The 20,903-nt window shown below is 38.6% G+C and overlaps 1 protein-coding gene across 4 annotated transcripts in view; it reads left to right on the top strand.

Moving 5' to 3' along the window:
* The window catches only part of Tmcc1 (transmembrane and coiled-coil domain family 1), a 176,091-nt gene that overhangs the window by 20,196 nt on the left and 134,992 nt on the right, over window positions 1–20,903 (top strand). For 2 of the 4 annotated variants that reach the window (XM_076940328.1, XM_076940325.1), the window contains exon 2: window positions 10,537–10,621. The exons of the other annotated variants lie outside the window; for them this stretch is intronic. The gene's annotated coding sequence lies outside the window, so the exon portion shown is untranslated. The remainder of the gene's footprint in view (window positions 1–10,536; window positions 10,622–20,903) is intronic. 4 annotated transcript variants of the gene reach the window in all.

The raw sequence follows: 20,903 nt of genomic DNA, 5'->3' as shown, positions 1-20,903 counted from the left end.
GAAAACACAAACAGGTGAAGGAATTGAACAAAGCAGTCCAAGACCTAAACATGGAAGAAGAAACAATAAAGAAATCACAAATAGAGTCATCCCTGGAAATGGATAACCTAGGAAAGCGATCAGGAGCTTCAGATGCAAGTATCGACAACAGAATACAAGAGATAGAAAAAAGAATCTCAGGCATAGATGATACCCTAGAAGATACTGACAAAACATACAAAGAAAATACAAAACATAAAAAACCTCTAACCCAAAACATCCAGGAAATCCAGGACACAATGAAAATATCAAACTTAAGTACAACAGGAATAGAAGAGAGTGAAGATTCCCAGCTCAAAGGACCAGAAAATCATAGAAGAAAACGTTCCCAACCTAAAGAAAGAGATGGCCATATATGTACAAAAAGCTCACAGAACACCAAATAGATTGGACCAGAAAAGAAAATCCTTCCCATCACACAATAATCAAAACACTAAATACACAGAACAAAGAAAGAATATTAAAAGCTGTAAGAGGAAAATGCCAAGTAACATATGAAGGCAGATGTATCAGAATTACACCAGACAGAGACTCTAAAAGCCAGAAGAGCCTGGACAGAAACCATGCAGGTCCTAAGAGAACACAAATGTCAGGCCAGGCTACTACTATACTCCAAAACTTTAAATCATCATAGATGGAGAAACCAAAATATTCCATGGCAAAACCAAATTTAAACAATATTTACCAATCCAGTTCTACAGAAGATTCTAGAAATAAAACTCCAACACAAGGAAGGTCCCCACACCAAAGAAAAAACAAGAAACTAATCATCTCACAACAAAACCAAAGAGAGAGAATCACATATACACATTGCTACCTACAACAATAAACATAACAAGAACTAACAATCATTTGTCTTTAATATCTCTCAATATCAATGCTCTCGATTCTCCAATACAAAGACATAAGCTAACAGACTGAATATGCAAACAGGATCTAGCATTTTCTGCATACAAGAAAACACATGTCACCGGGCAGTGGTGGCACACACCTTTAATCCCAGCACTTGGGAGGCAGAGGCAGGTGGATTTCTGAGTTCGAGGCCAGTCTGGTCTACAGAGTGAGTTCCAGGACAGCCAGGGCTACACACTACACAGAGAAACCCTGTCTTGAAAAACTAAAAAGAAAAAAGAAAAGAAAACACATCTTAATGCAAAATACAGACACTACCAACCTTAGAGTAAAAGGCTGGGGGGAAAAAAAAAGTCTTCCAAGCACTTGGTCTCAAGAAACAAGCAGGAGTTACCATTATAATATCCAATAAAGTAGACTTTCAACCAAAAGTTGTCAAGCGAGAAGAACACTTCATATTCATCAAAGGAAAAATCCACCAAGAAAGTCTCAATTCTGAACATCTGTGCCCCAAAATGTAAGGGCACCCACATTCATAAAAGAAACTTTACTAAAATTCAAAACACACATTGACCCACACACAATAATAGTGGGAGGGTTCACCCCACTTTCACCAATAGACAGATCATTGAAACAGAAACTAAACAGAGACACAGTGAAACTAACAGAGGTTATGAACCAAGTGGATTTAACAGATATATACAGAACATTTTCATCCTAAAACAAAAGAATGTATCTTCTCAGCATCTCATGGTACCGTATATTGACCATATACTCAGTCATAAAACAAGCCTCAACAGATATAAGAAGATTGAAATAATCCTATGCATCCTATCAGATCACCAAGGACTAAGGCTGAGCTTCAAAAACAACAGAAAACCCACTGACCCATTAAAAATTGAACAACTCTCTAGTCAATGATAACTCAAGGAAGAAATAAAGAAATAAAGATTTCCTGGAATTCAGTGAAAATAATGACACAACATTTCCAAACTTATGGGACACAATGAAAGCAGTGCTGAGAAGAAAATTCATAGCACTAAGTACCCTTGTAAAGAAATTGGAGAGATCCTACACTAGCAACTTAACAGCATATCTCAAAGCCCTAGAACAGAAAGAAGCAAACACACCCTAGACTAGTAGACTGCAGGAAGTAGTCAAATGAAATTAAACAAATAGAAACAAAAAGAACTATACAGAGAATCAACAAAGCCAAAAGCTGGTTCTTTGAGAAAATCAATCAAGATAGATAAACCCCTAGCGAAACTAACTAAAGGGTACAGAGATTGTATCCAAATAAAATCAGAAATGAAAGGGGAGACATAACAACAGAAGCTGAGGAAATTAAAAAGCTCATTAGATCCTACTACAAAAGCCTATATTCAACAAAACTGGAAAATCTAGATGAAATGGATAATTTTCTAGATAGATACCATGTACCAAAGTTAAATCAAGAGCAGGTAAACTATCTAACAGGCCCATATCCCCTAACGAAATAGAAGTCATTAAAAACCTTCCAACCAAAAAAAGCCCAGTGCCAGATGCCTTTAGTGAGTAATTTTACCAGATCTGGAATGAAGAACTATTAACACACTCCTCAAACTATTCCATAAAATAGAAACAGAACAAACACTACCTAATTCATCCCAAGGATGCAAGGTTGGTTCAATATACGAAAATCCATTAATGTAATCTACTATATAAACAAAATCAAAGGAAAAAAATCACATGATCATCTCATTAGATGCTGAAAAAGCATTTGACAAAACACAACACCCCTTCATGTTAGAAGTATTGGACAGATCAGGAATTCAAGGCCCATACCTAAATATAATAAAAGCAATATACAGCAAACCAACAGCCAATATCAAATTAAATGGAGAGATACTTGAAGCAATTCCACTAAAATCAGAGACAAGACAAAGCTGCTCACTCTCCCCATATCTATTAAATTTCGTACTCAAATGTCTAGTTAGGGCAGTAAGACAACAAAAGGAGATAGATCATAAGGATAAATTGGAAAGGAAGAAGTCAAAGTATCACTATTTGCAGATGATATGATAGTGTACATAAGTGACCCCAAAAATTCTACCAGAGAACTTCTACAGTTGATAAACAACTTCAGCAAGGTGGCTGGATATAAAATTAACTCAAACAAATTAGCAGCCTTCCTTTATACAAATGATCAAAGGATTGAGAAAGAAAATAGGAAAACAGCACCCTTCACAATAGTCACAAATAATATAAAATATCTTGGGGTAATTTTAATCAAACAAGTGAAAGATCTGTATAACAAGAACTTCAAGTTTCTCCAGAAAGAAGTTGAAGACCTTAGAAAATGGGGAGATCTCCAATGCTTTTGGATTGGTAAGCTAAACATACTAAAAATGGTCATACATCTGGCTTTGTTAGTGTTTTACTGCTGTGAATAGACATCATGACCAAAACAAGTCGTATAAAGGACAGCATTTAATTGACTGGCTTACAGTTTCAGAGGTTCAGTCCATCATCATCAAGGTGGGAGCAGAGCATCATCCAGGCAGGCATGATGCAGGCCAAGCTGAGAATTCTACATCTTCATCTGAAGGCTACTAGTGGAAGACTGGCTTCCAGGCAGCTAGGATGAGGGTCTTAAAGCTCACACCCACAATGACACACCTACTCCCACAAGATCACACCTTCTAATAGTGCCACTCCTTGGGCTGAGCATATATAAACTATAACACCTACCAAAAGCAATCTACAGATTCATTGCAATCCCTATCAAAATTCCAACACAGTTCTTCACAGAAATGGAAAGAGCAATTCTCAATTTCATATGGGTAAAAAAAAACCCAGAATAGCAAAAACAATTCTTAACAGTAAAAGAACTTCTGAAGGAAGCACCATCCCTGACTTCAAGTTGTACCACAGAGCAATACTGATAAGAACTGCATTGTATTGGCACAGAGACAGACAGGTTGATCAATGGAATAGAAATGAAGACCCAGAAATAACCCAAATAGAATAGAAAAAAGCATCTTCAATAAATGATGCTGGACTAACTGTCAGTTGGTATGAAGAAAAACGAAAATAGAGCCGTATTTGTTACCTTGCACAAAGCTCAAGTCCAAGCGGATCAAGGACCTCAACATAAAACCAGATACACTGAATCTAATAGAAGAGAAAGTGGGAAAGTGCCTTGAACTCATTGACATGAGGTGGGGAAGTGAAATTTCCTAAACACAACTCATGTGGCTCACTCTTTAAGATCAAGAATTGATAAATGGGACCTCATGAAACTGGAAAGCTTATGTAAGGCAAGGGACAAAGTCAGTAGGACAAATTGGCAACATACAGATTGGGAAAAAACTTCACTAACCCCACATTCAGTAAAGGGCTAATTTCCAAAATATATAAAGAACCAAACAGCCAAATCAGAAAATGGGGTATAGAGCTAAACAGAGAATTCTCAACAGAGGATGAATCTCGAATGTCTGAGAAGCACTTAAAGGAATGGTCAAAGTCCTTAGTCATCAGAGAAAATGCAAATCAAAATGACCCTGATATTCCACCTTACACCAATCAGAATGGCTAAGATCAAGAACTCAGGTGACAGCGCATGTTGACAAGAATGTGGAGAAAGAGGAACATGACTCCATTGCTGGTGGGATTGCAAACTGATACAACCACTCTGGAAATCAATCTGGAGGTTCCTCAGAAAATTGGAAATAGATCTACCTGAAGACCCAGCTATACCACTCTTGGACATATACCCAAAAGATGCTCCACTATACTACAGGGACATGTGCTCCACTATGTTCATAGTAGTGGCCTTAACTGTGATAGCCAGAAGGTGGAAACAACCCAGATATTCCACAATGGAAGAATAGATACAGAAAATGTGGTTAATTTACACAGTGGAGTACTAAATTCAGCTATTAAGAATGAGGACATCATGAGTTTTGCAAGCAAATGAATGGAACTAGAAAATATCATCCTGAGTTAGGTATCTCAGACCCAAAAGGACATGCATGGTATGTACTCACTAATAAGTGGATATTAGCCACAAAAGTACAGAATACCCTAGATACAATCCACAGAACTCAAGGTTTACAAGCAGAGGGGCCCAAGTGAAGATACCTCAATCCCACTTGAAAGGGAGAAGAAAACAATCACAGGAGGTAGACGGAAGGAGGGACCTGGGTGGGAGAAGGGAGGGTGAAGGGAAAAGGGGAACATGATCAGATATAGGAGAGAACAGGAGAGAAGCCCCAAGGGCCAGCAGAATAAATGGAAATATGCATCCTGAAGGGGTGGGAGGTGGGGGGACTCACTTGAAAGTACCAGAGACCTGGGAGGTGAGAGACTCTCAGGACTGAATGGGAAGGACTTTAGATGAAAGTGGGGAAAGGGAACTCATAGGCTATCTCTAGTAGAAAGACCCAGAATTGTTCCTGTCTAAAAGAACTGCAGGGGCAAAAATGGAGAAGAAACTGAGGGAAAAGCAGTCCAGTGACTGCTCAACTTGAGATCCATCTCAAGGGGAGGCTCCAAGGCCCGACACTATTAATGATGCTATGGTGTGCTTACAGACAGGAGCCTAGCATGGCTGTCTTTCGATAGGCCCAGCAAGAAGCTGACTGAGACAGATCCAGATACTTACACCCAACCATTGCACTGAAGTTGGGGATCTCGGTGGTTGAATTAGGAAGAGGTTGGACAAAGCTGAAGAAGAGGTTGACCCCCATAGGAAGACCATCAGTCTTAACTAACCTGGACCCCTGAGATCTCTCAGACTCCGAGCCACCAACCAGGCAGCATACATGAGCTGGTCAGAGGCACACACACACAACATAATACATATACAGCAGAGGACTGCTTGGTGTGGCCTTGAGTGACTTGAGGCCCCAGGGATTGGGGAGGTCTGGTGAGGGGTTGGGGAAAAATTCTCTTGAAGATAGGAGTAGGGAGGGATGGGATGAGGAACTCTGAGAGGGAAGACCAAGAGTGGGGCAATGACTGGATTGTTAAAAAAAGTAATTTAAAAATGTTGCTATAGTGACAATAATATGATTTTGAGATATATTTTTCTCTAAAGTTTACATGCATTTATTATTGTGGAATCTGAATTACTGTAGTGTTTGTGGCAAAATGAGGAAAATCCCATTATGGATAAATCAGAATCTTAAAGGCTCAGTGGGTAAAGGTGCTGGCCACCAATCCAGACAACTACAGTTCCATTCCTGGAACCTACATTGTGAACACAGAAACCCTTCTGCTCAACATGTACACATAAATGCACAAAATCTTTTTTTCAAAGGATTTTTAATTGCACTGTAAGATTGTTTTTCTTTCAGATTTTGCTAGATTTATTTGCCTCAGATATTTTTGTCAGTTTACCATATCCTCTGTTGTTACTTTGTGAGTTTGAGAAGAAATAATGAAAAAATTTGAATATATATTATCACTCCATTGTACCTTAATCATGTATATAAGATTATATGATAATAGGTTACTTGTATGTGTGTACACATGTATGTACAGGTACATGTAGAAGCTGGAAAGTCAATGTTGCATGTCTTCCTCAATCACTTTTCATGTTATTTTCTGAGACAGTCTTTCACTGGACAGAGTTCACTGCTTTTCAGGTAGACTGGCTAGCCAGCAAGCCCCAGGGATGCCATTGTCCCTGGCTCCCATCCCCATCCCAGTGCTGAATTACATGTGCATGCTTTTTATATGGGTGCTGACAATCTAAACTCAGGTCCTTGTGCTTAGATGACAGTTTATTAACAACCATCTTCCTAGCCTCCAATGTAAAATTACTTAAAGTAAATGGTACTTAAAAGTATTGGAAGAAATCTTAAAGTTGACTTATATTTATGAATTAGAAAGGGTTTGTATGTTTTGTTTATTTTTTTTCAGCTTCTTAATCTTCCTACATGCTTTGTAGATGTTAAAATGTGAGGATATTGTAAGAATTTTTATATTAGTAAAAATATTTTCTTATAAGAAAAAAATGTCAAATAAGATGATACAAATGATACTTACAGTCCTATAGTTTATAATTCTGTGGTTGATCGCATCATTTCAGTGTGGGAACACTGTTCACTAATTCAGTTAGCTACCTAAAACTCCCCCCATTTAGAGAGGCAGCTGCTGTAGTAGTGGAGATAGAAGCTCCTGCTTTCTCCTGGTTGACTTTGTAATTTTCAACAGGTCACTTAGGCCTCATTTGCCTGTGGACCCTGTGAGACCCCAGCCAGTGCCTCACAGCATTGTGAGGATCAAGTGAAGTAGTGTCAAGAGGCCCTGGGAAGCTGCATGCATAATGCTGTATGTCTGAGTGCTGCTAAAAGGCCCCAGACTGAACAGAAGAACAACAGTTTCTTACTTTTTTTTTTCAATTATTAATCCTTTTTCCCCCTTTTTACCACACTATTGCAGTGTGTGTGTTTTCCTGTTTTCTACAAATTATTTATAATTGGATTCAGCTGGTGGTTTCCTTTTTTGTTACCAGGTTGAGCAGAGAATGGTGTGAGTGGCAAGAACCTTTTACAGGGAAGTTGAGGGTATCAGGACCAGAGTGATGAGAAACAGCTGCTGCCACAGTGGGAAGGAGGTGGGATGCAGACACTACAGGCATTGGGCCATTCTGATCGCAGTCAGGCCCTGTTCTGGATCTTTTCTGTCCAGTCCTCATAGTGACTATGAAGTGCTGTGAGGAAAGGTGTCAGATTACTCCTGGTGGTTAATACAACAGTCATGAAACTTTTTCTTAATGGCTGAGACTAGGCTTTCTGTTCATATTAACATCAGGAAAACATTGTAAATTTTACCTTTAATTACTTCTAGAATACAGGATAAATCTGGGGATAAATTTCGGAAATAGTGTTTTGGTTAAATTCTAAATTAAAAGTTAAAACAATTGATGAGTGTTGACTAAGCATGCTAGTAGTGCTTCATAAATACCTGTTTTCTCATTTGTCAGAGGTGTACTGTTTTGCATTTTTAACATTCTGAAATGTATACATTTATTATGGTAACATTTCTCTTAAACCCAATGAAGAGATGGCTCAGCATTTAAAACACATACTGCTCTTCTAGTGGACCCAAGTTCAGTTCCCAGCACCCACGTTGGGTGACTCAAAATGACCTGTAACTCCATCTCCAGGGAGTACAGTGCTCCCTTCTAGTCTCTGTTGGCACTGCACTAATGTGTGTGTGTGTGCGACACACACACACACACACACACACGGGGTGGGAGAGGAGAGAGAACAAATCTTTTTAAAAGCCATTAAAAGGTTTTCCTCACCAGTTTATAAAATTTATGTAATTTAAATAAATTACAGTAAAGTCTTTTTGACTCTTTTAGCTAACATCCATTTAAGGGACAAGCCTTGGCCCTTGGCCACCATACAGACCCATCTATACTGATAGCTAGATGTTCTTCTAGCTAGCTAAGAGTCGTGTTGGCACAGACTCTGTGACTTGACTTTGTACTCTTCTCACAGCACTTCATCTACATGTTTTATGCTGATTTGGAGAAACAGCTAGTTAAGAGGATATTTCATGGAAGCCTAGCCTGAGTAAAAGTCTTGAAGGACCAATGCTGCTTAATATTTGGTGGATACATTCATGGTGTTATCTAATATTGGTTTATTTTGGGAGACAACATCTTTCAACTGTTGTTTTTCTGTTCCTCATCTATGAGTGATATCATTCTTGAAATTTACTGTAATGTTTGATGTTTCATACATAGTTTTATATTTGGTGCCTAGAAAACCTGAATTGCACTATTAGTGTTAACAATGAAAAGGCAGAGACACAGCTTTATACTGCCATCCTCAATAGCTCCACTTATGTCAAACTGAGATTCATGGCTTAAGTACAGAAAAGGATTTCAGGCCTAGCCAATTTGAAGCCGAGTTGGAAACTTTAATGTAGGCATAGACATAAGGGCTTGGAGAGAAAAGGAGGCACTCAGAAACAGTAAGGCATCCCTGAGCACTAGTGTAGGCTTCTCTGATAGAGTTACAAATAAGACATTTAAGTAGGGAAACACTATTGTCTCAGCATTAGCCAAGTATACCATTTGGTTATATCTCGTAAATTACATATCAAAAGGTTACTAAGAAATCTTTTTTTCTTGTTCCTTTTTTAAAAAATATTTTTGTTTTATGTGTCAGAGTATTTTGCCTGCATTTATGTCTGTGTCCCATGCTTGTGCAATTCCCATGAAAGCCAAAAGAGTGTATCAGATCCCCAGAACGGGAGTTAAAAGCTAGTGGGTATATGCAGTCATGTGGGTGCTATGAGTTGAGCCAGAGTCCTCTGAAAAAGCAGCCAGTTCCTCTGAATTGCTGATCCATCTCTGCAGCCCCCCTTTCTCTCTTTTGGTAAGTGAGAATGCATGTTCTTTATTTTGTATATGGGGCCCTAGAAAACTTAAGGTTTATAGCTGGAAGAGGAAGGCCTGGTAGCTGCTGTTAGCTGAGCTAGAAGTTTTGCTTTCCTGGTACAAGGTTTCAACTAGACTTCCAGATGAGGGATTCCTCTTCTCATATTTTTATAATTTCCCTTGTTTTTTATTAGCTGCTTCATTTCCAGTGTTGTTAAGGTCAGAGCCTGGGCTCTGGAATTCTGAACAAGCCATGCTTGGCCACCCAGACTCAATAGACCAATTCAAGAAACAAGTAATAGTAAAAGCCGAAAAAGGAGATTTAGTCATAGCTACATTGTGAAGAAGAACAAATAATGAGATTTTGTGGACATTCCCTTCCCCGAGCCACAACACTAGTTTATCTTCTAGGGCCCTGGCATGAAGTTTAGATTTAAACAGAGGACAAGAGGCATGCATAACTAAGCAGTTGTGGTCAGGGTGTGGTCTTGCCCATCATTGATCCATTATTCTCTGTACTCTAGTCTTATGTAAGATGGTCTGACAAGTTGTTAGAACTATGAAGTCTTTTCCTGGGAGACTTTCCTTTTGTTAGCACTGGCTTTAGCCTTTTCCTTTTTGAGATTACCAGGGAAACTCCATTTCTTTAGAACCCCACTCCCATCCCAGCTCTGTAGACTGTTAGCCAAAGGGAAGGGCAAAAATGTCTCTTTAGAATATCTTCATATCTGCTTGAAGTACTTCTTAAATGGTGTGGGTTTTAACTCATTTTGTTTTGAGACAGAATCTCACCATGTAGCCCTGCCTATACTCAACTTTGCTGTCTTCCTAACTCAAGTCTCCAAGTGCTGGATTACAAGTATGGACCACCTTGCCTAGGCATTTACTTTTATTTTTTAAATAGCATGCTTTGATAGTGAAACCTCAAAGTTAATATAAAGCAATTCAGATGCTATTATGGGTCAGCGTATTCTCTATAGGTTAGAGGATGTCTTAGTTGGGGTTTCTATTGTTGTAATGAAAAAGTATGGCCAAAAACAAATTGGAGAGTAAAAGGTTTATTGTCTGTCACTTCCACATTACTATTCATCATAGAAGAAAGTCAGGACAGGAACTCAAACATGGCAGGAACCCAGAAGCAGGAGCTGATGGATGGAGAGGTCATGGAGGAGTGCTGCTTACTGGCTTATTACTCATTGTTTACTTTTTCTTTTTCTTTCCTTTTTTTTTTTTTTTTTTTTTTCTTTCTTTTTTTGAGACAGGGTCTCTGTATGTAGCCTTGTTTGTCCTGGAACTTGCTCTGTAGACCAGGCTGACCTCAAAAACTCCCAAGTGCTTGGATTAAAGGTATGCACCACCATTGCCTGGCTCAGACTGCTTTCTTATAGAACCTAGAAGCACTATCCCACATCAGTCACTAAGAAATTGCCCTACAAGCTTGTACACAGTGCAGTTTTATAGCGGCATGTTCTCAGTTGAGGTTCCTTGCTCTCTAGTAACTATAGTGTGTCAAGTGGACATAAAATTAACCAGAATAGGGGTGCACTTGCCGCTAACACTGTCTTTATCTCAAATATCAGCCACAAGTTTAGGGGTCTGGACAATACCAGACTGCAAATTCAGGAGTTCCCACAACCTGCTTTGGTTTGGTAATTCTTGAGAGTGACTCTCAAAACTCAAGAAAGGACTACCTTAGAATTACAGCTTGAGTATCTTGAATGATCTGAGTGCTTCCCCTAATATTTTAAAGAAGTTTAAAGTTTGAAATTAATGTAGATTTCATGGGAAGTTTCAGAGCTAGTACATAGAGTCACTTGAGCCCTTCACCAAGCTAATGACAATGGTAGCATCTTAACAAATCCAGGAATTAACATTGGTATATGTTAGCTAGAGGCTTAACTTTTCATCATTTTGCACATATGCTCAATTTTGCATGTGCTTAGGTTTTTGCAGTTTGATCTAATGTTAAGATTTGTTTAATCTACCATAACCACCTCTCTGTGTCAAGTTATGTTATGACTGAGTGCAGAAAACACTTGGTAAGATTTCCAGGTTCTTGTATTCCGGAACAAAAAATTGGGCCAGGGACACATGGATAGTTACAGAAAAAAGAGTTTATTAAGAAACAGAAGGGGAAGGCACTACTGAGATCTGAAGTGAGCTAGAGATCTGGGACAGGTCCAGGACTTAAAAGTACTTTAGAAGTCATTAACAAAATACACCTTAACCCACATCATGATTTCAGGGCAAATGCAATCTTACAATGTAAATCTTTTGTGATTGACTTAAAAAGTTCACTAAGCATCATGCCCTTGGTCCATTAAAGTTGTCCAATATGTATATTGGCAGTTCTTCCCTTTTATTTTGCTTATTTAGAAATGGCCATGCTATAAATGTACCAAAGTTTGTCTAAACATTGACTTGTTGAGGTTCATTTCTGTTCTCTTAGTTTTGGGTGTTGGTAGTATGAAGATTCATGGTTTTATGTGATTATGTTTCCATTTCTCTGGAATTAACACCAAGAGTACAACTGCTAGGGTACATATTTAATTTCATAGGTACTCCTAGACTTGTTTGAAACAACAGTGCCATCCATCTTGCAGCATGAGGACACAAGTATTCTCTTACAGCTTGTTTATTCTCTTTGTAGAGTATAAATATAGAGTAACAAAATTTTTTAACATTTATTTATTTACTTTTATTTTTTATAAATATATTAGTGTTCTGTCTGCATGTGCATGCCAGAAGAGGGCATCAGATCCCTTTATAGATGTTGTGAGCCACCATGTGGTTGCTGGCAGTTGAACTCAAGACCTCTTGGAAGGGCAGCCAGTGCTCTTAACCACTGAGCCATTTCTCCAGCTCCAAGAGTAACAAAATTAAGAGACAATTCTGTGGGCTGAAGAGATGGCTCAGTGGTTAAGAGGACTGGATCATCTTCCAGAGGACCCAGGTTCAGTTCCCAGCATCTATATGGCAGCTAACAACCATATTTAATTGCAATTCTAATGGACCAGTTGTCTACTTCTGACTTCCATAGGCACCAGTCATGCATGGTATGCATAAATACATACAGGCAAAACATTCATGCACATAAAATAAGTTATAAATATAAAAATTATAAATATAAGTAAAATAAGAGCTCCATGCCCTGACAGTTGCTTTCATATTGGTCACAGCCACTCAGGAGAACAAAATCAAGGGTAGGTTGTTTGTTCTGGAAGAGATTGATGGCTGAAGAATAGGATAGTTCATTTTTTAATTATTTTATGAGTGTTTGCCTACATATATGTCTGTGCACCTGACTGTTAGAAGAGGACATCAGATCTCCTGGAACTGAATGTGAGCTGCCATATTGGTGCTGGGAACTGATATTTGCACTGGCTACTAGTATCTTTCCCTATTCAATAATCTCCTCTTCTCCCATAGTCGCTTTTATTTCTTCAACTAGAAATTTTATTTGAAACTAGATTTGGAACTAGAACTGTTCCAAATCTAAGAATTTAAATGATCCTATTGTTCAGAAGCCTGTTATCTGATGGAGCTGACATGGTCAGAAACGCAAAAATTAAAAAGCAAAATAGGTGTCATTTGTTTTGAACTAGCACCACACACCCTTACTTCCTCCTTCTCCTTTTCCTTCTTCTTTCTTTTTTCTTCTTTCTTCTTCTTTTGCTGTTTTGAGACAGAGTCAAACTATGTAGCCTTGGTAGATCTGGAACTGACTATGTAGACCAGGATGGCCTCAGACCCTTAGAGATGTCCAATGTCCTTGCTGTTGTCTCCCAAGTGAAGAGATTAAAGTGCATGTGCTACTGCGCCTGACTTACTATGTTTTTAAAAGGTTGTATCTTTAAAGGTATATGTGTGTGCATGTGCACATGTTTGTGTGTTTGTGTGTGTGTGTGTGTGTGTGTGTGTGTGTGTGTGTGTGACATACCATGTGTATATGGGAGCCCATGAAGGATAGAAAGGATGCAGATACCCTGTAGCAAGTTATGGGCAGTTGTGAGCTGCATGGTTTGGCTGTTGGCAGCTGAATTTGGGTCCACTGGAAGAACAGTGAACACTCTTAACTGCTGAATTACCTCTCTAGCCTGATTTTATCTTATTTTTTTAAATTATATGCATATGTGTCTGAGTGTGGGTTTGCAAATATGAGTGCAGTTGTCTGTGTAGGCCAGAAAACGTGGAATCCAATGAAAATGGAGTTAGAGGCAGTTGTGAACCATGACACATGAATACTAGGAGCCAAACTCTAGTCTTCAGTAAGAACAGTACTCACTCTTAACCTCGGAGCCATTTCTCCAGCCCTCAAGTTTACCTTATTAACCATTTTTTTAATTTTAAAAACTTATGTCATCTATGTGTGTGTTTATGTATGTGCATAAACATGTGAAGCCTAGTGGTCATGTCAGGAGTCTTCCTCAGTCACTTTCTCTCTCTGAACCTGCAACTCATTGATTCAACGAGACTAACTAATTGAACTCCAAGGATCTTTTTGTTTCTGCTTTCCTGGTACTAACTAGAATTACAGGAACATCACCACAGGCCTATTATGTAGATGTTGGGGACTGCAAACTCAGGTCTTCATGCTTGTTTAGCAAGCACTTTGCTGACTGGGCCATCTCCCTATCCCCCTTTTAACCATTTATAAGTGTTCAGTTCAGTGTTTAAATAAATCCACAGTTGATCCAGGTGTTTCATTCTTGTGTCTCACACCACTCAGAAGTCAAGAAGATTTTGAGTTTGTGGCCAGCATGGGCTATATACCAAGAATCTGTTTCTATACAAAATCACTCATAGCGATGTACATCTATTATTACTTTCCATCTCTATAGGTTTTTTGTCTTCAAAACTAAAGTGTTAATCACATTACAAAGTAACTCCTGTTTCTTCCCATTCCTGCCATTCTTAATCTCTGACAACCACTGTTAAACTGCCTGTCTATGATACTGTTCTAAGTGCTTCATGTGCAGGAATTATACAGTGTTTATCTTTTTGTGATTGGCTTGTATTACTTGACTATGTCTCTTCATTAGCATTAGTATATTGCAATTTTCCATTCCTCCTTCCTTTCCTCTTGTATATAAGTTCCTGTGTGCTATAGTGTGTATGTGGAGGTCAGAGGAGGTCAGAGTTGAGCCAGTTCATTCTCTTCTATCATGGGTGTCCCAGGAATTGAACTCACATGGTCAGGCTTTAGCATCAAGTGCTCCCTACCCACTGAGCCATCCTGTTAGTCCCACGTTTTTATTTTTGAGGCGTCATACATTCCAGTGTGTGTGTGTGTGTGTGTGTGTGTGTGTGTTGCATTTATCCTTCACCAAACTCTTGAGCTGCTTCTACATTTTAGGTATAAATAATATTGCTATGTACATGGGTATACAGATCCATGAGACCATACTTAATTCTTTTGGTTTTGTTGTTGGTTGGTTGTTTTTTGAGACAAAAAACACTTGTTTCCCTGTGTAGCCCTGGCTGTCCTGGAATTTGCTTTGTAGACCAGGCTGGCCTCATATTCAGATCTGCCTGCCTCTGCCTCCCAAGTGGTGCTGGGATCAAGGCATGTGCCACCACACCTGGCCCTTTTGTTCTTAGAAGTAGAATTGCTGGATCATATAGTAATATTATCTTTGTTTTTTTTTTTTTTTTTTTTTTTTGAAGAATCTGCTGTATTATTCATTTTATTTTCCACTAATAGTTTAAAAGGATACCAGTTCATTCTTTACTCTATTCCTGGTATATGTGTGCATATAGGGGTGTGTGCATGTGAGTATGCTTCTAGGTTTCTGGTTATGTGTGCCATGGTGTATATGTGTATATGTGGTGGTCAGAGGACAGCTTTTTGCCCTTCAATTTCTGCATTTTTTGTATGTGTTAAACTTGTTGCCAGGCTTTCATGACAGGTACCTTTATTCTTGAGCCATTTCACTAGCCCATGGGTTCCAGTTACTCAATATTTTTAGCAGTACTTATTTCTATGGTTTTGTTGCTTTTGTTATGTTATTTGTTGTTTGTTTTTGTAGTATCTTAATGTATGTTGTGATAGGTGAACATATGTGAACACTTTTAGCTGAGATCAAAAGCATGCTGAACCATTCACAGCCCTATAGGTACTTTCTAAATCCTTTTATCCTTCAACTAACTAAAATTCACCTGCTCCTCTGTGGGCTTTGCTTCTGGGAGTCCCACATGTCCAAGTACAGATGCTTGGATCTCTTCGGAAAAGTGGTATTGCATATAACCTACATAATGCATGCATACATTATGCATTCATAATACAAGTATGCCATACTTGAAGTCTTCTCAGGACTACTTACAGTGTCAATTCACAACAGAAAGGCTGTGTGAAGAACTGAACTGTGCTGTTGAAAGAGTAAAGACAAGGAAATGCCATTCACAGTCAGGTCCCTTCAAACATACTTGATCCCAGGCTTGCTGAATTTGCAGAGGTAGAAACCATGAATTTGGAATGTTCACTGTCTCTGGAATTTTTGTCATGCTGCTTTTTATAGCTTAGCATTTCTGCTAAACAGATGTTTAATATGGTTTATATAACAAATAATGTTTTCTTTATAACAGGCAACTTTTTCTTTTTACCCTGTTAGAAGGTTGAGCCACACAACTAACAGTTTTATTTTTGCTTCAAAATCTAGAACTAGACCGGGGAAGGGTGGGGAGAACATTTGCTAGAGCTGATGGAGGATGTACACGGGCCTGTGAGGAGCACATACTCAGAAGCTTTGCAACTGCCTGGCCTGGATCTGTCAAACCGATGTGTGCATGGCTCTGGTTTTCTGCACACCGTCTTATTTAGATGACTCAGAGTAGTGATCCTAGGAATGAGTGGAGTATAAGTATTATTTCAAAAATAATTGTCAAGACTGCTCAGGGAGGGAAAAAACAGAAACACTAATGCTGAAAAGGTCTTTAATCTTCTATGACTGCTGTTCAAGGATTAATCTTTGGAGCAGAGACTTATATTTTCTCAAGTTATTTCACAAAGGGAAGTCTGTGATAGGAAGGTAAAATATGAATTTAATGTGTTCTTTAGGTCTGATCTAAATATGTACTGGATTGTTTTTTAAGCCCAGGATCAGCTAAGCACAGAACCTCAGCTCCACCACCTAAGTGGGTGCTATTGACAATCGCTGGGGTTTGTGTCAAATGTAATTTTTTGTAATGGATATACACACATACATATGTACTCGCATATATGTATAGCCACATATATATGTATTATTATCATTAATAATGTAAGACTGTATAGTATGTTATAAAATTAGATGCATTAAGAAAAGTCTTTGTTAAGTGTTGTTAAAGTTACTTCACAATTCTGGTTCATGGTTTATTTGTAGTAAAAGTGATGACAGAAGCATCACTTACTGGGAGTTGGCTGACTTTGTACCAGGCTGGGGATTAAGTCCCTTCCATGTGTACATTGTCTCAGTTATTGTTGTCATCAGTGCTATGGGGTAAGAAATAGTTTTGTCTCCCTTTGGTGGTCCAGGATCTATCTGTCTATTAGCCAACTGTTTCAGTGACACAGGGTTGAATGGAAGAATGAGAAGAATGGCTGTTAGGTGAAGAAAGAAGAGTGAAATAATCCCAAGGGTTAGGAGAGTGGATGGACTGGAGACATGCAGTAGGATTAGAGAACAGCAACAGTGCTCATTCTGTGTTAGAAGCATGAATCTCAGTTGTCTTTGGTCAGCACAGATTTCTGAGGGGTTTTCCCCTTTTGTCATTTTTAGCTGGAAGAATTTACTTAGAGAATAGATGGATAGTTGGATTTTTGTACAGTTGGGGCTTAGGCAATTGTTGGAAGGAAGAAGGTGGACAGGGAAGTGGAGAGAGTGTAGACAGGACTGTTTAGAGTTGCTGGAGACTGGGTGGCTTATAGAGGAAAGATTGAATAGAGGGGCTGAAGCTGATTTTCCATGAAACAAATTTTCATTCTTAACAAATGGTACTAGACCAACTAGAGAGCCGTGTACATCAAGTGTACATCATGTAAGACTTTATAATACACATGCACAGAAATTAACTTCAAATAAGCATAGGCCTAGATGGAAGAGGCAAGACTGTAAACCCACAAAAAGACTGGGGGGGGGGGGATTTAATGATCTTGGAACTAGGCCAAAAACCCCCAAAAACTAAAAAGGCAAGAAACAGTATCTAAAGGAGCTTGTCACAGTAGAAATATTTGATATCTGGTGCACACTTAGCAAAGTGTGCCAAGACTTACACTGGGAGAAGATACTCATTGAAAAGGATGGAAATTGTAATTCTCTTTTGCTGGTGGGAAGGAAAAAGGAATGGTTTAACAGTTGAGCAGAGCTTTTAAAACAATGTAAATGCATACATGTCACATGTCCTACCCATTTTATTTTTAAGTATTTCTCTAGGACAAACCAAAGCATATAGTCACCCAAGAACACATGCTCTTATCAGGTTTATTAATAACTAAGTAATCTAACTATCTGAGTGTCAGTTACAAGTCTATGAATAAAGAAATTGTGTCCTAATTACACAATGAAATATTACTTAGCAATGGAAACTGTTGATGTTCTCCACAGCATAAACAGACCTTAAAATAATTAGGCTTCCTGAAAGAAGATAGACTGAAGGAAAGTATACTGTATGTTTTACTGTATTTAAGTCTAGAAAATGTAAACTACTTTTTTTGTGTTAGAATGCAGATAGTGCTTATAGGGAGAAGGAACTAAGAAAGGCTTTAGAAAACGTGGGCTATCATGGAGGTGCTTGTCATCTTGAGTATGGTAATAGTAATGTTAATACATCAAATTATATGTGTGAAATCTATTAGTTTTTATCAGTTAATACTTCAAAGCTGTGAACAACAGGCTGGGTAGGATAGGAGTTGGAGAGAGAGAGGGGTGTGTGTGTGTGTGTGTGTGTGTGTGTGTAAAGGGGTGGGGGGAGAATACAGGATGTATATGGAGATCAAAGGACAACTTCCATATTAGTCTTTGTCTTCTACCTTTCTTTATGAAAGTTTCTCTTTTCTTCTGTGAACACCTGGCTGTACCAGGAGCTTCTAGGATTGCCTGCCATCTCCTGCCTGACAATCCCAGGAGCACTGGGATTGCAGATACATACAGTATACATCCAGCTTTTACTTGGGTGCTTGTAGATGCAAATTCAGGTCCTTACGCTAATAGAACAAGTCATTGGGCTCTTCTCTGAACCCCCATTTTAAGTATAATCTTTATCTAATTTTCTGTAAGTGGTTCCTTTTCTTTACTGCCATTGTTCTTTTTCTGTTAGATTTTTTTCAGGTTCTTGGATATGTTGGTTTTTTTGTTGGTAAGAACATGTTACTTTCTTGACAATTTGACTATACACCAATCTGATGTAAAAAAAATAATAAGTCTAACTTTAGTTGACATAATTTGGGGCTAAAATTTCTTTTTAAAAGAGATTTAAGTGTTAATTTTATCCAGTTTATTTTTACATTTTTGTTTTCTTACTTATTTACTTGGGAGAGTGGGAGTGTGTGCCATGGTGCTCATGTGGAAGTCATCTATTCCCTGTGGAGGTTGGTTTTCTCCATTTGTCATATGGGTTTAGGAGATGAAACTCAGTTTGTTCAGCTCACTTGGCAAGAGCCTTTACCTGCTGAACCACTATATCAACCCAGCGAGGCTAAAATTCTGTATATGCATGTTGGAAACTATTTTATTTTGGACATTTAGAATGTGCCACATTTGCTCCTGAAAGTATGTTTGCCTGAATGTTCTTGTCTTGGTACTGACCTCCACAGTTCACTGAGTGTGCAAATACAATGTCTGCCCTCACAGATACTCTTTGGGGACATTTCTGTGGGAGACTCCTGATGTCATTATCATCCTTGCCATATGCCCTCTAATTTGTAATTTTTTTGTGCTTCCTTCTCTCAAAAGTCATTTGCTATTTTTCTACATAAGAAACTAGATATAATTTCAAGGTTATTTTCTCTAGTGTTTCAAGACTTCTGCCTTCACAGACACTTAGGCTTTTTGGAGACATTTCTGTGGGATGACTCCTAATGTTATTACAGTCCTTGCCAAAAGAGCCCTCTAACCTTTAACTGTAAAACTTGAGGTTAGCAAATGCTGTCTCAGTTTTCACACTGAGTTTACCTCCTTTTTGTTGATATGAATATGGCTGGTCTGGCTTTAGATTTATAATCCTCCTGCCTCTGCTTCCTGAGTGCTGAAATTACATTCACTACTGTTGTGTGATACTATTCCTGGGGATATGTGAACAAGCATCTTACTCCTGACCAAAGTAAGGATACTAGTGAAGTCCATCTTGGTGAACCAGAGAATTTATTGGGGTAATATACAGGACGAGTATGGATGAGGAATCACTTACTTACAAGAGAAGAAATGATTCAGAGATACCTGCATTACCAAAACCTACTCATGGGTGACAATTCACAAAAACTGGAAGCTTGGAGTGGCAGTATACAACTAGGAGGCAGTTGAACAAGGGTCTCTTTGGGTAGCTCATCTTGTCTGAGAGTATGATTCAGAAGTCCTTACTGCTTATAAATGTGTGATGGTAGTGATGGGGTGCCTAGTGAATCTTGTCAATTGCAGGAGCTTCCTGAAACCTCTTGAGTGCTGAGCTCAAAGAGTTTCCCTGCAGGTAGACTGCTTTACTTCCCATTAGTACATCTGTGCCGTAAGGATGCCTTTGCTCTAAGATGGAATGTTTTATTTCAAAAGAAATTGTAGCCAGGCAGTGGTGGTGCACGCCTTTAATTCCAGCACTTGGGAGGCAAAGGCAGGCGGATTTCTGAGTTCTGGGCTAGCCTGGTCTACAGAGTGAGTTACAGGACAGCCAGGGCTACACAGAGAACACAGAGAAACCCTATCTCGAAAAACCAAAAAAAAAAAAAAAAAAAAAAAAAAAAAAAAAAAAAAAAAAAAAGTTACACATTAGCCACCATGCCTGGCTATTTGTTTTGAAAAGATTAATACTATTTATATGTTAATGATGGTGTTCATTTCAAAAAAGGTATTTGAAGATTATAGACTCTGAGGAAAACTGGTGTCTTCCCTTTATCATGGTATGTAACTACTCTATGGAATGAAAGAGCAGTTGCGGAAATACCTGCTGTCAGGGAAATATATTGCAGATTGTACCCTTTTGTCTCTAATTTTTTTCTTCTGTTAAATTACTGGTACTCACACACATATACACTCACGAACTTAAAGCCTGACTTGTCATGTACCTTGGTTGCTGGAAAAATAAGTCAAGCTAGAAATGGGCCAGAAACATCCTTCCTACTGGCTATCTCTCATGGCATTGGAAGATGCATTGAGGAAAAGTTGTCAGGGAAAGTCTTACTCAAGTGTGTATCCTGTGTACAATAATACTGACCAGTCAGGCAAGATGAGCTCATTGTTACAGGACTATTGTGAGGGTAACAAACTGTTTTCTGATTAAATTCAATGTCTCTTTTATGGTAGGGAGATCATGTCTGCTGCTGTAAAATTGATGAAAATCCTATGGCTGGGGTTATTCTAAGCCCTAATGAGGAAGCAAAAAGTGTTTTTTTGCTAAATGACATAATGTGCCTGTCAAATTGCCTTCTAAAGAACTGTTTGTGCCC

The sequence above is a fragment of the Arvicanthis niloticus genome, chromosome 9, assembly GCF_011762505.2.
Source record: "Arvicanthis niloticus isolate mArvNil1 chromosome 9, mArvNil1.pat.X, whole genome shotgun sequence".
Taxonomy (NCBI): Eukaryota; Metazoa; Chordata; class Mammalia; order Rodentia; family Muridae; genus Arvicanthis; species Arvicanthis niloticus.
Note: the sequence above shows the minus strand (reverse complement) of the source record. Positions and strands in the feature narration are given on the sequence as shown.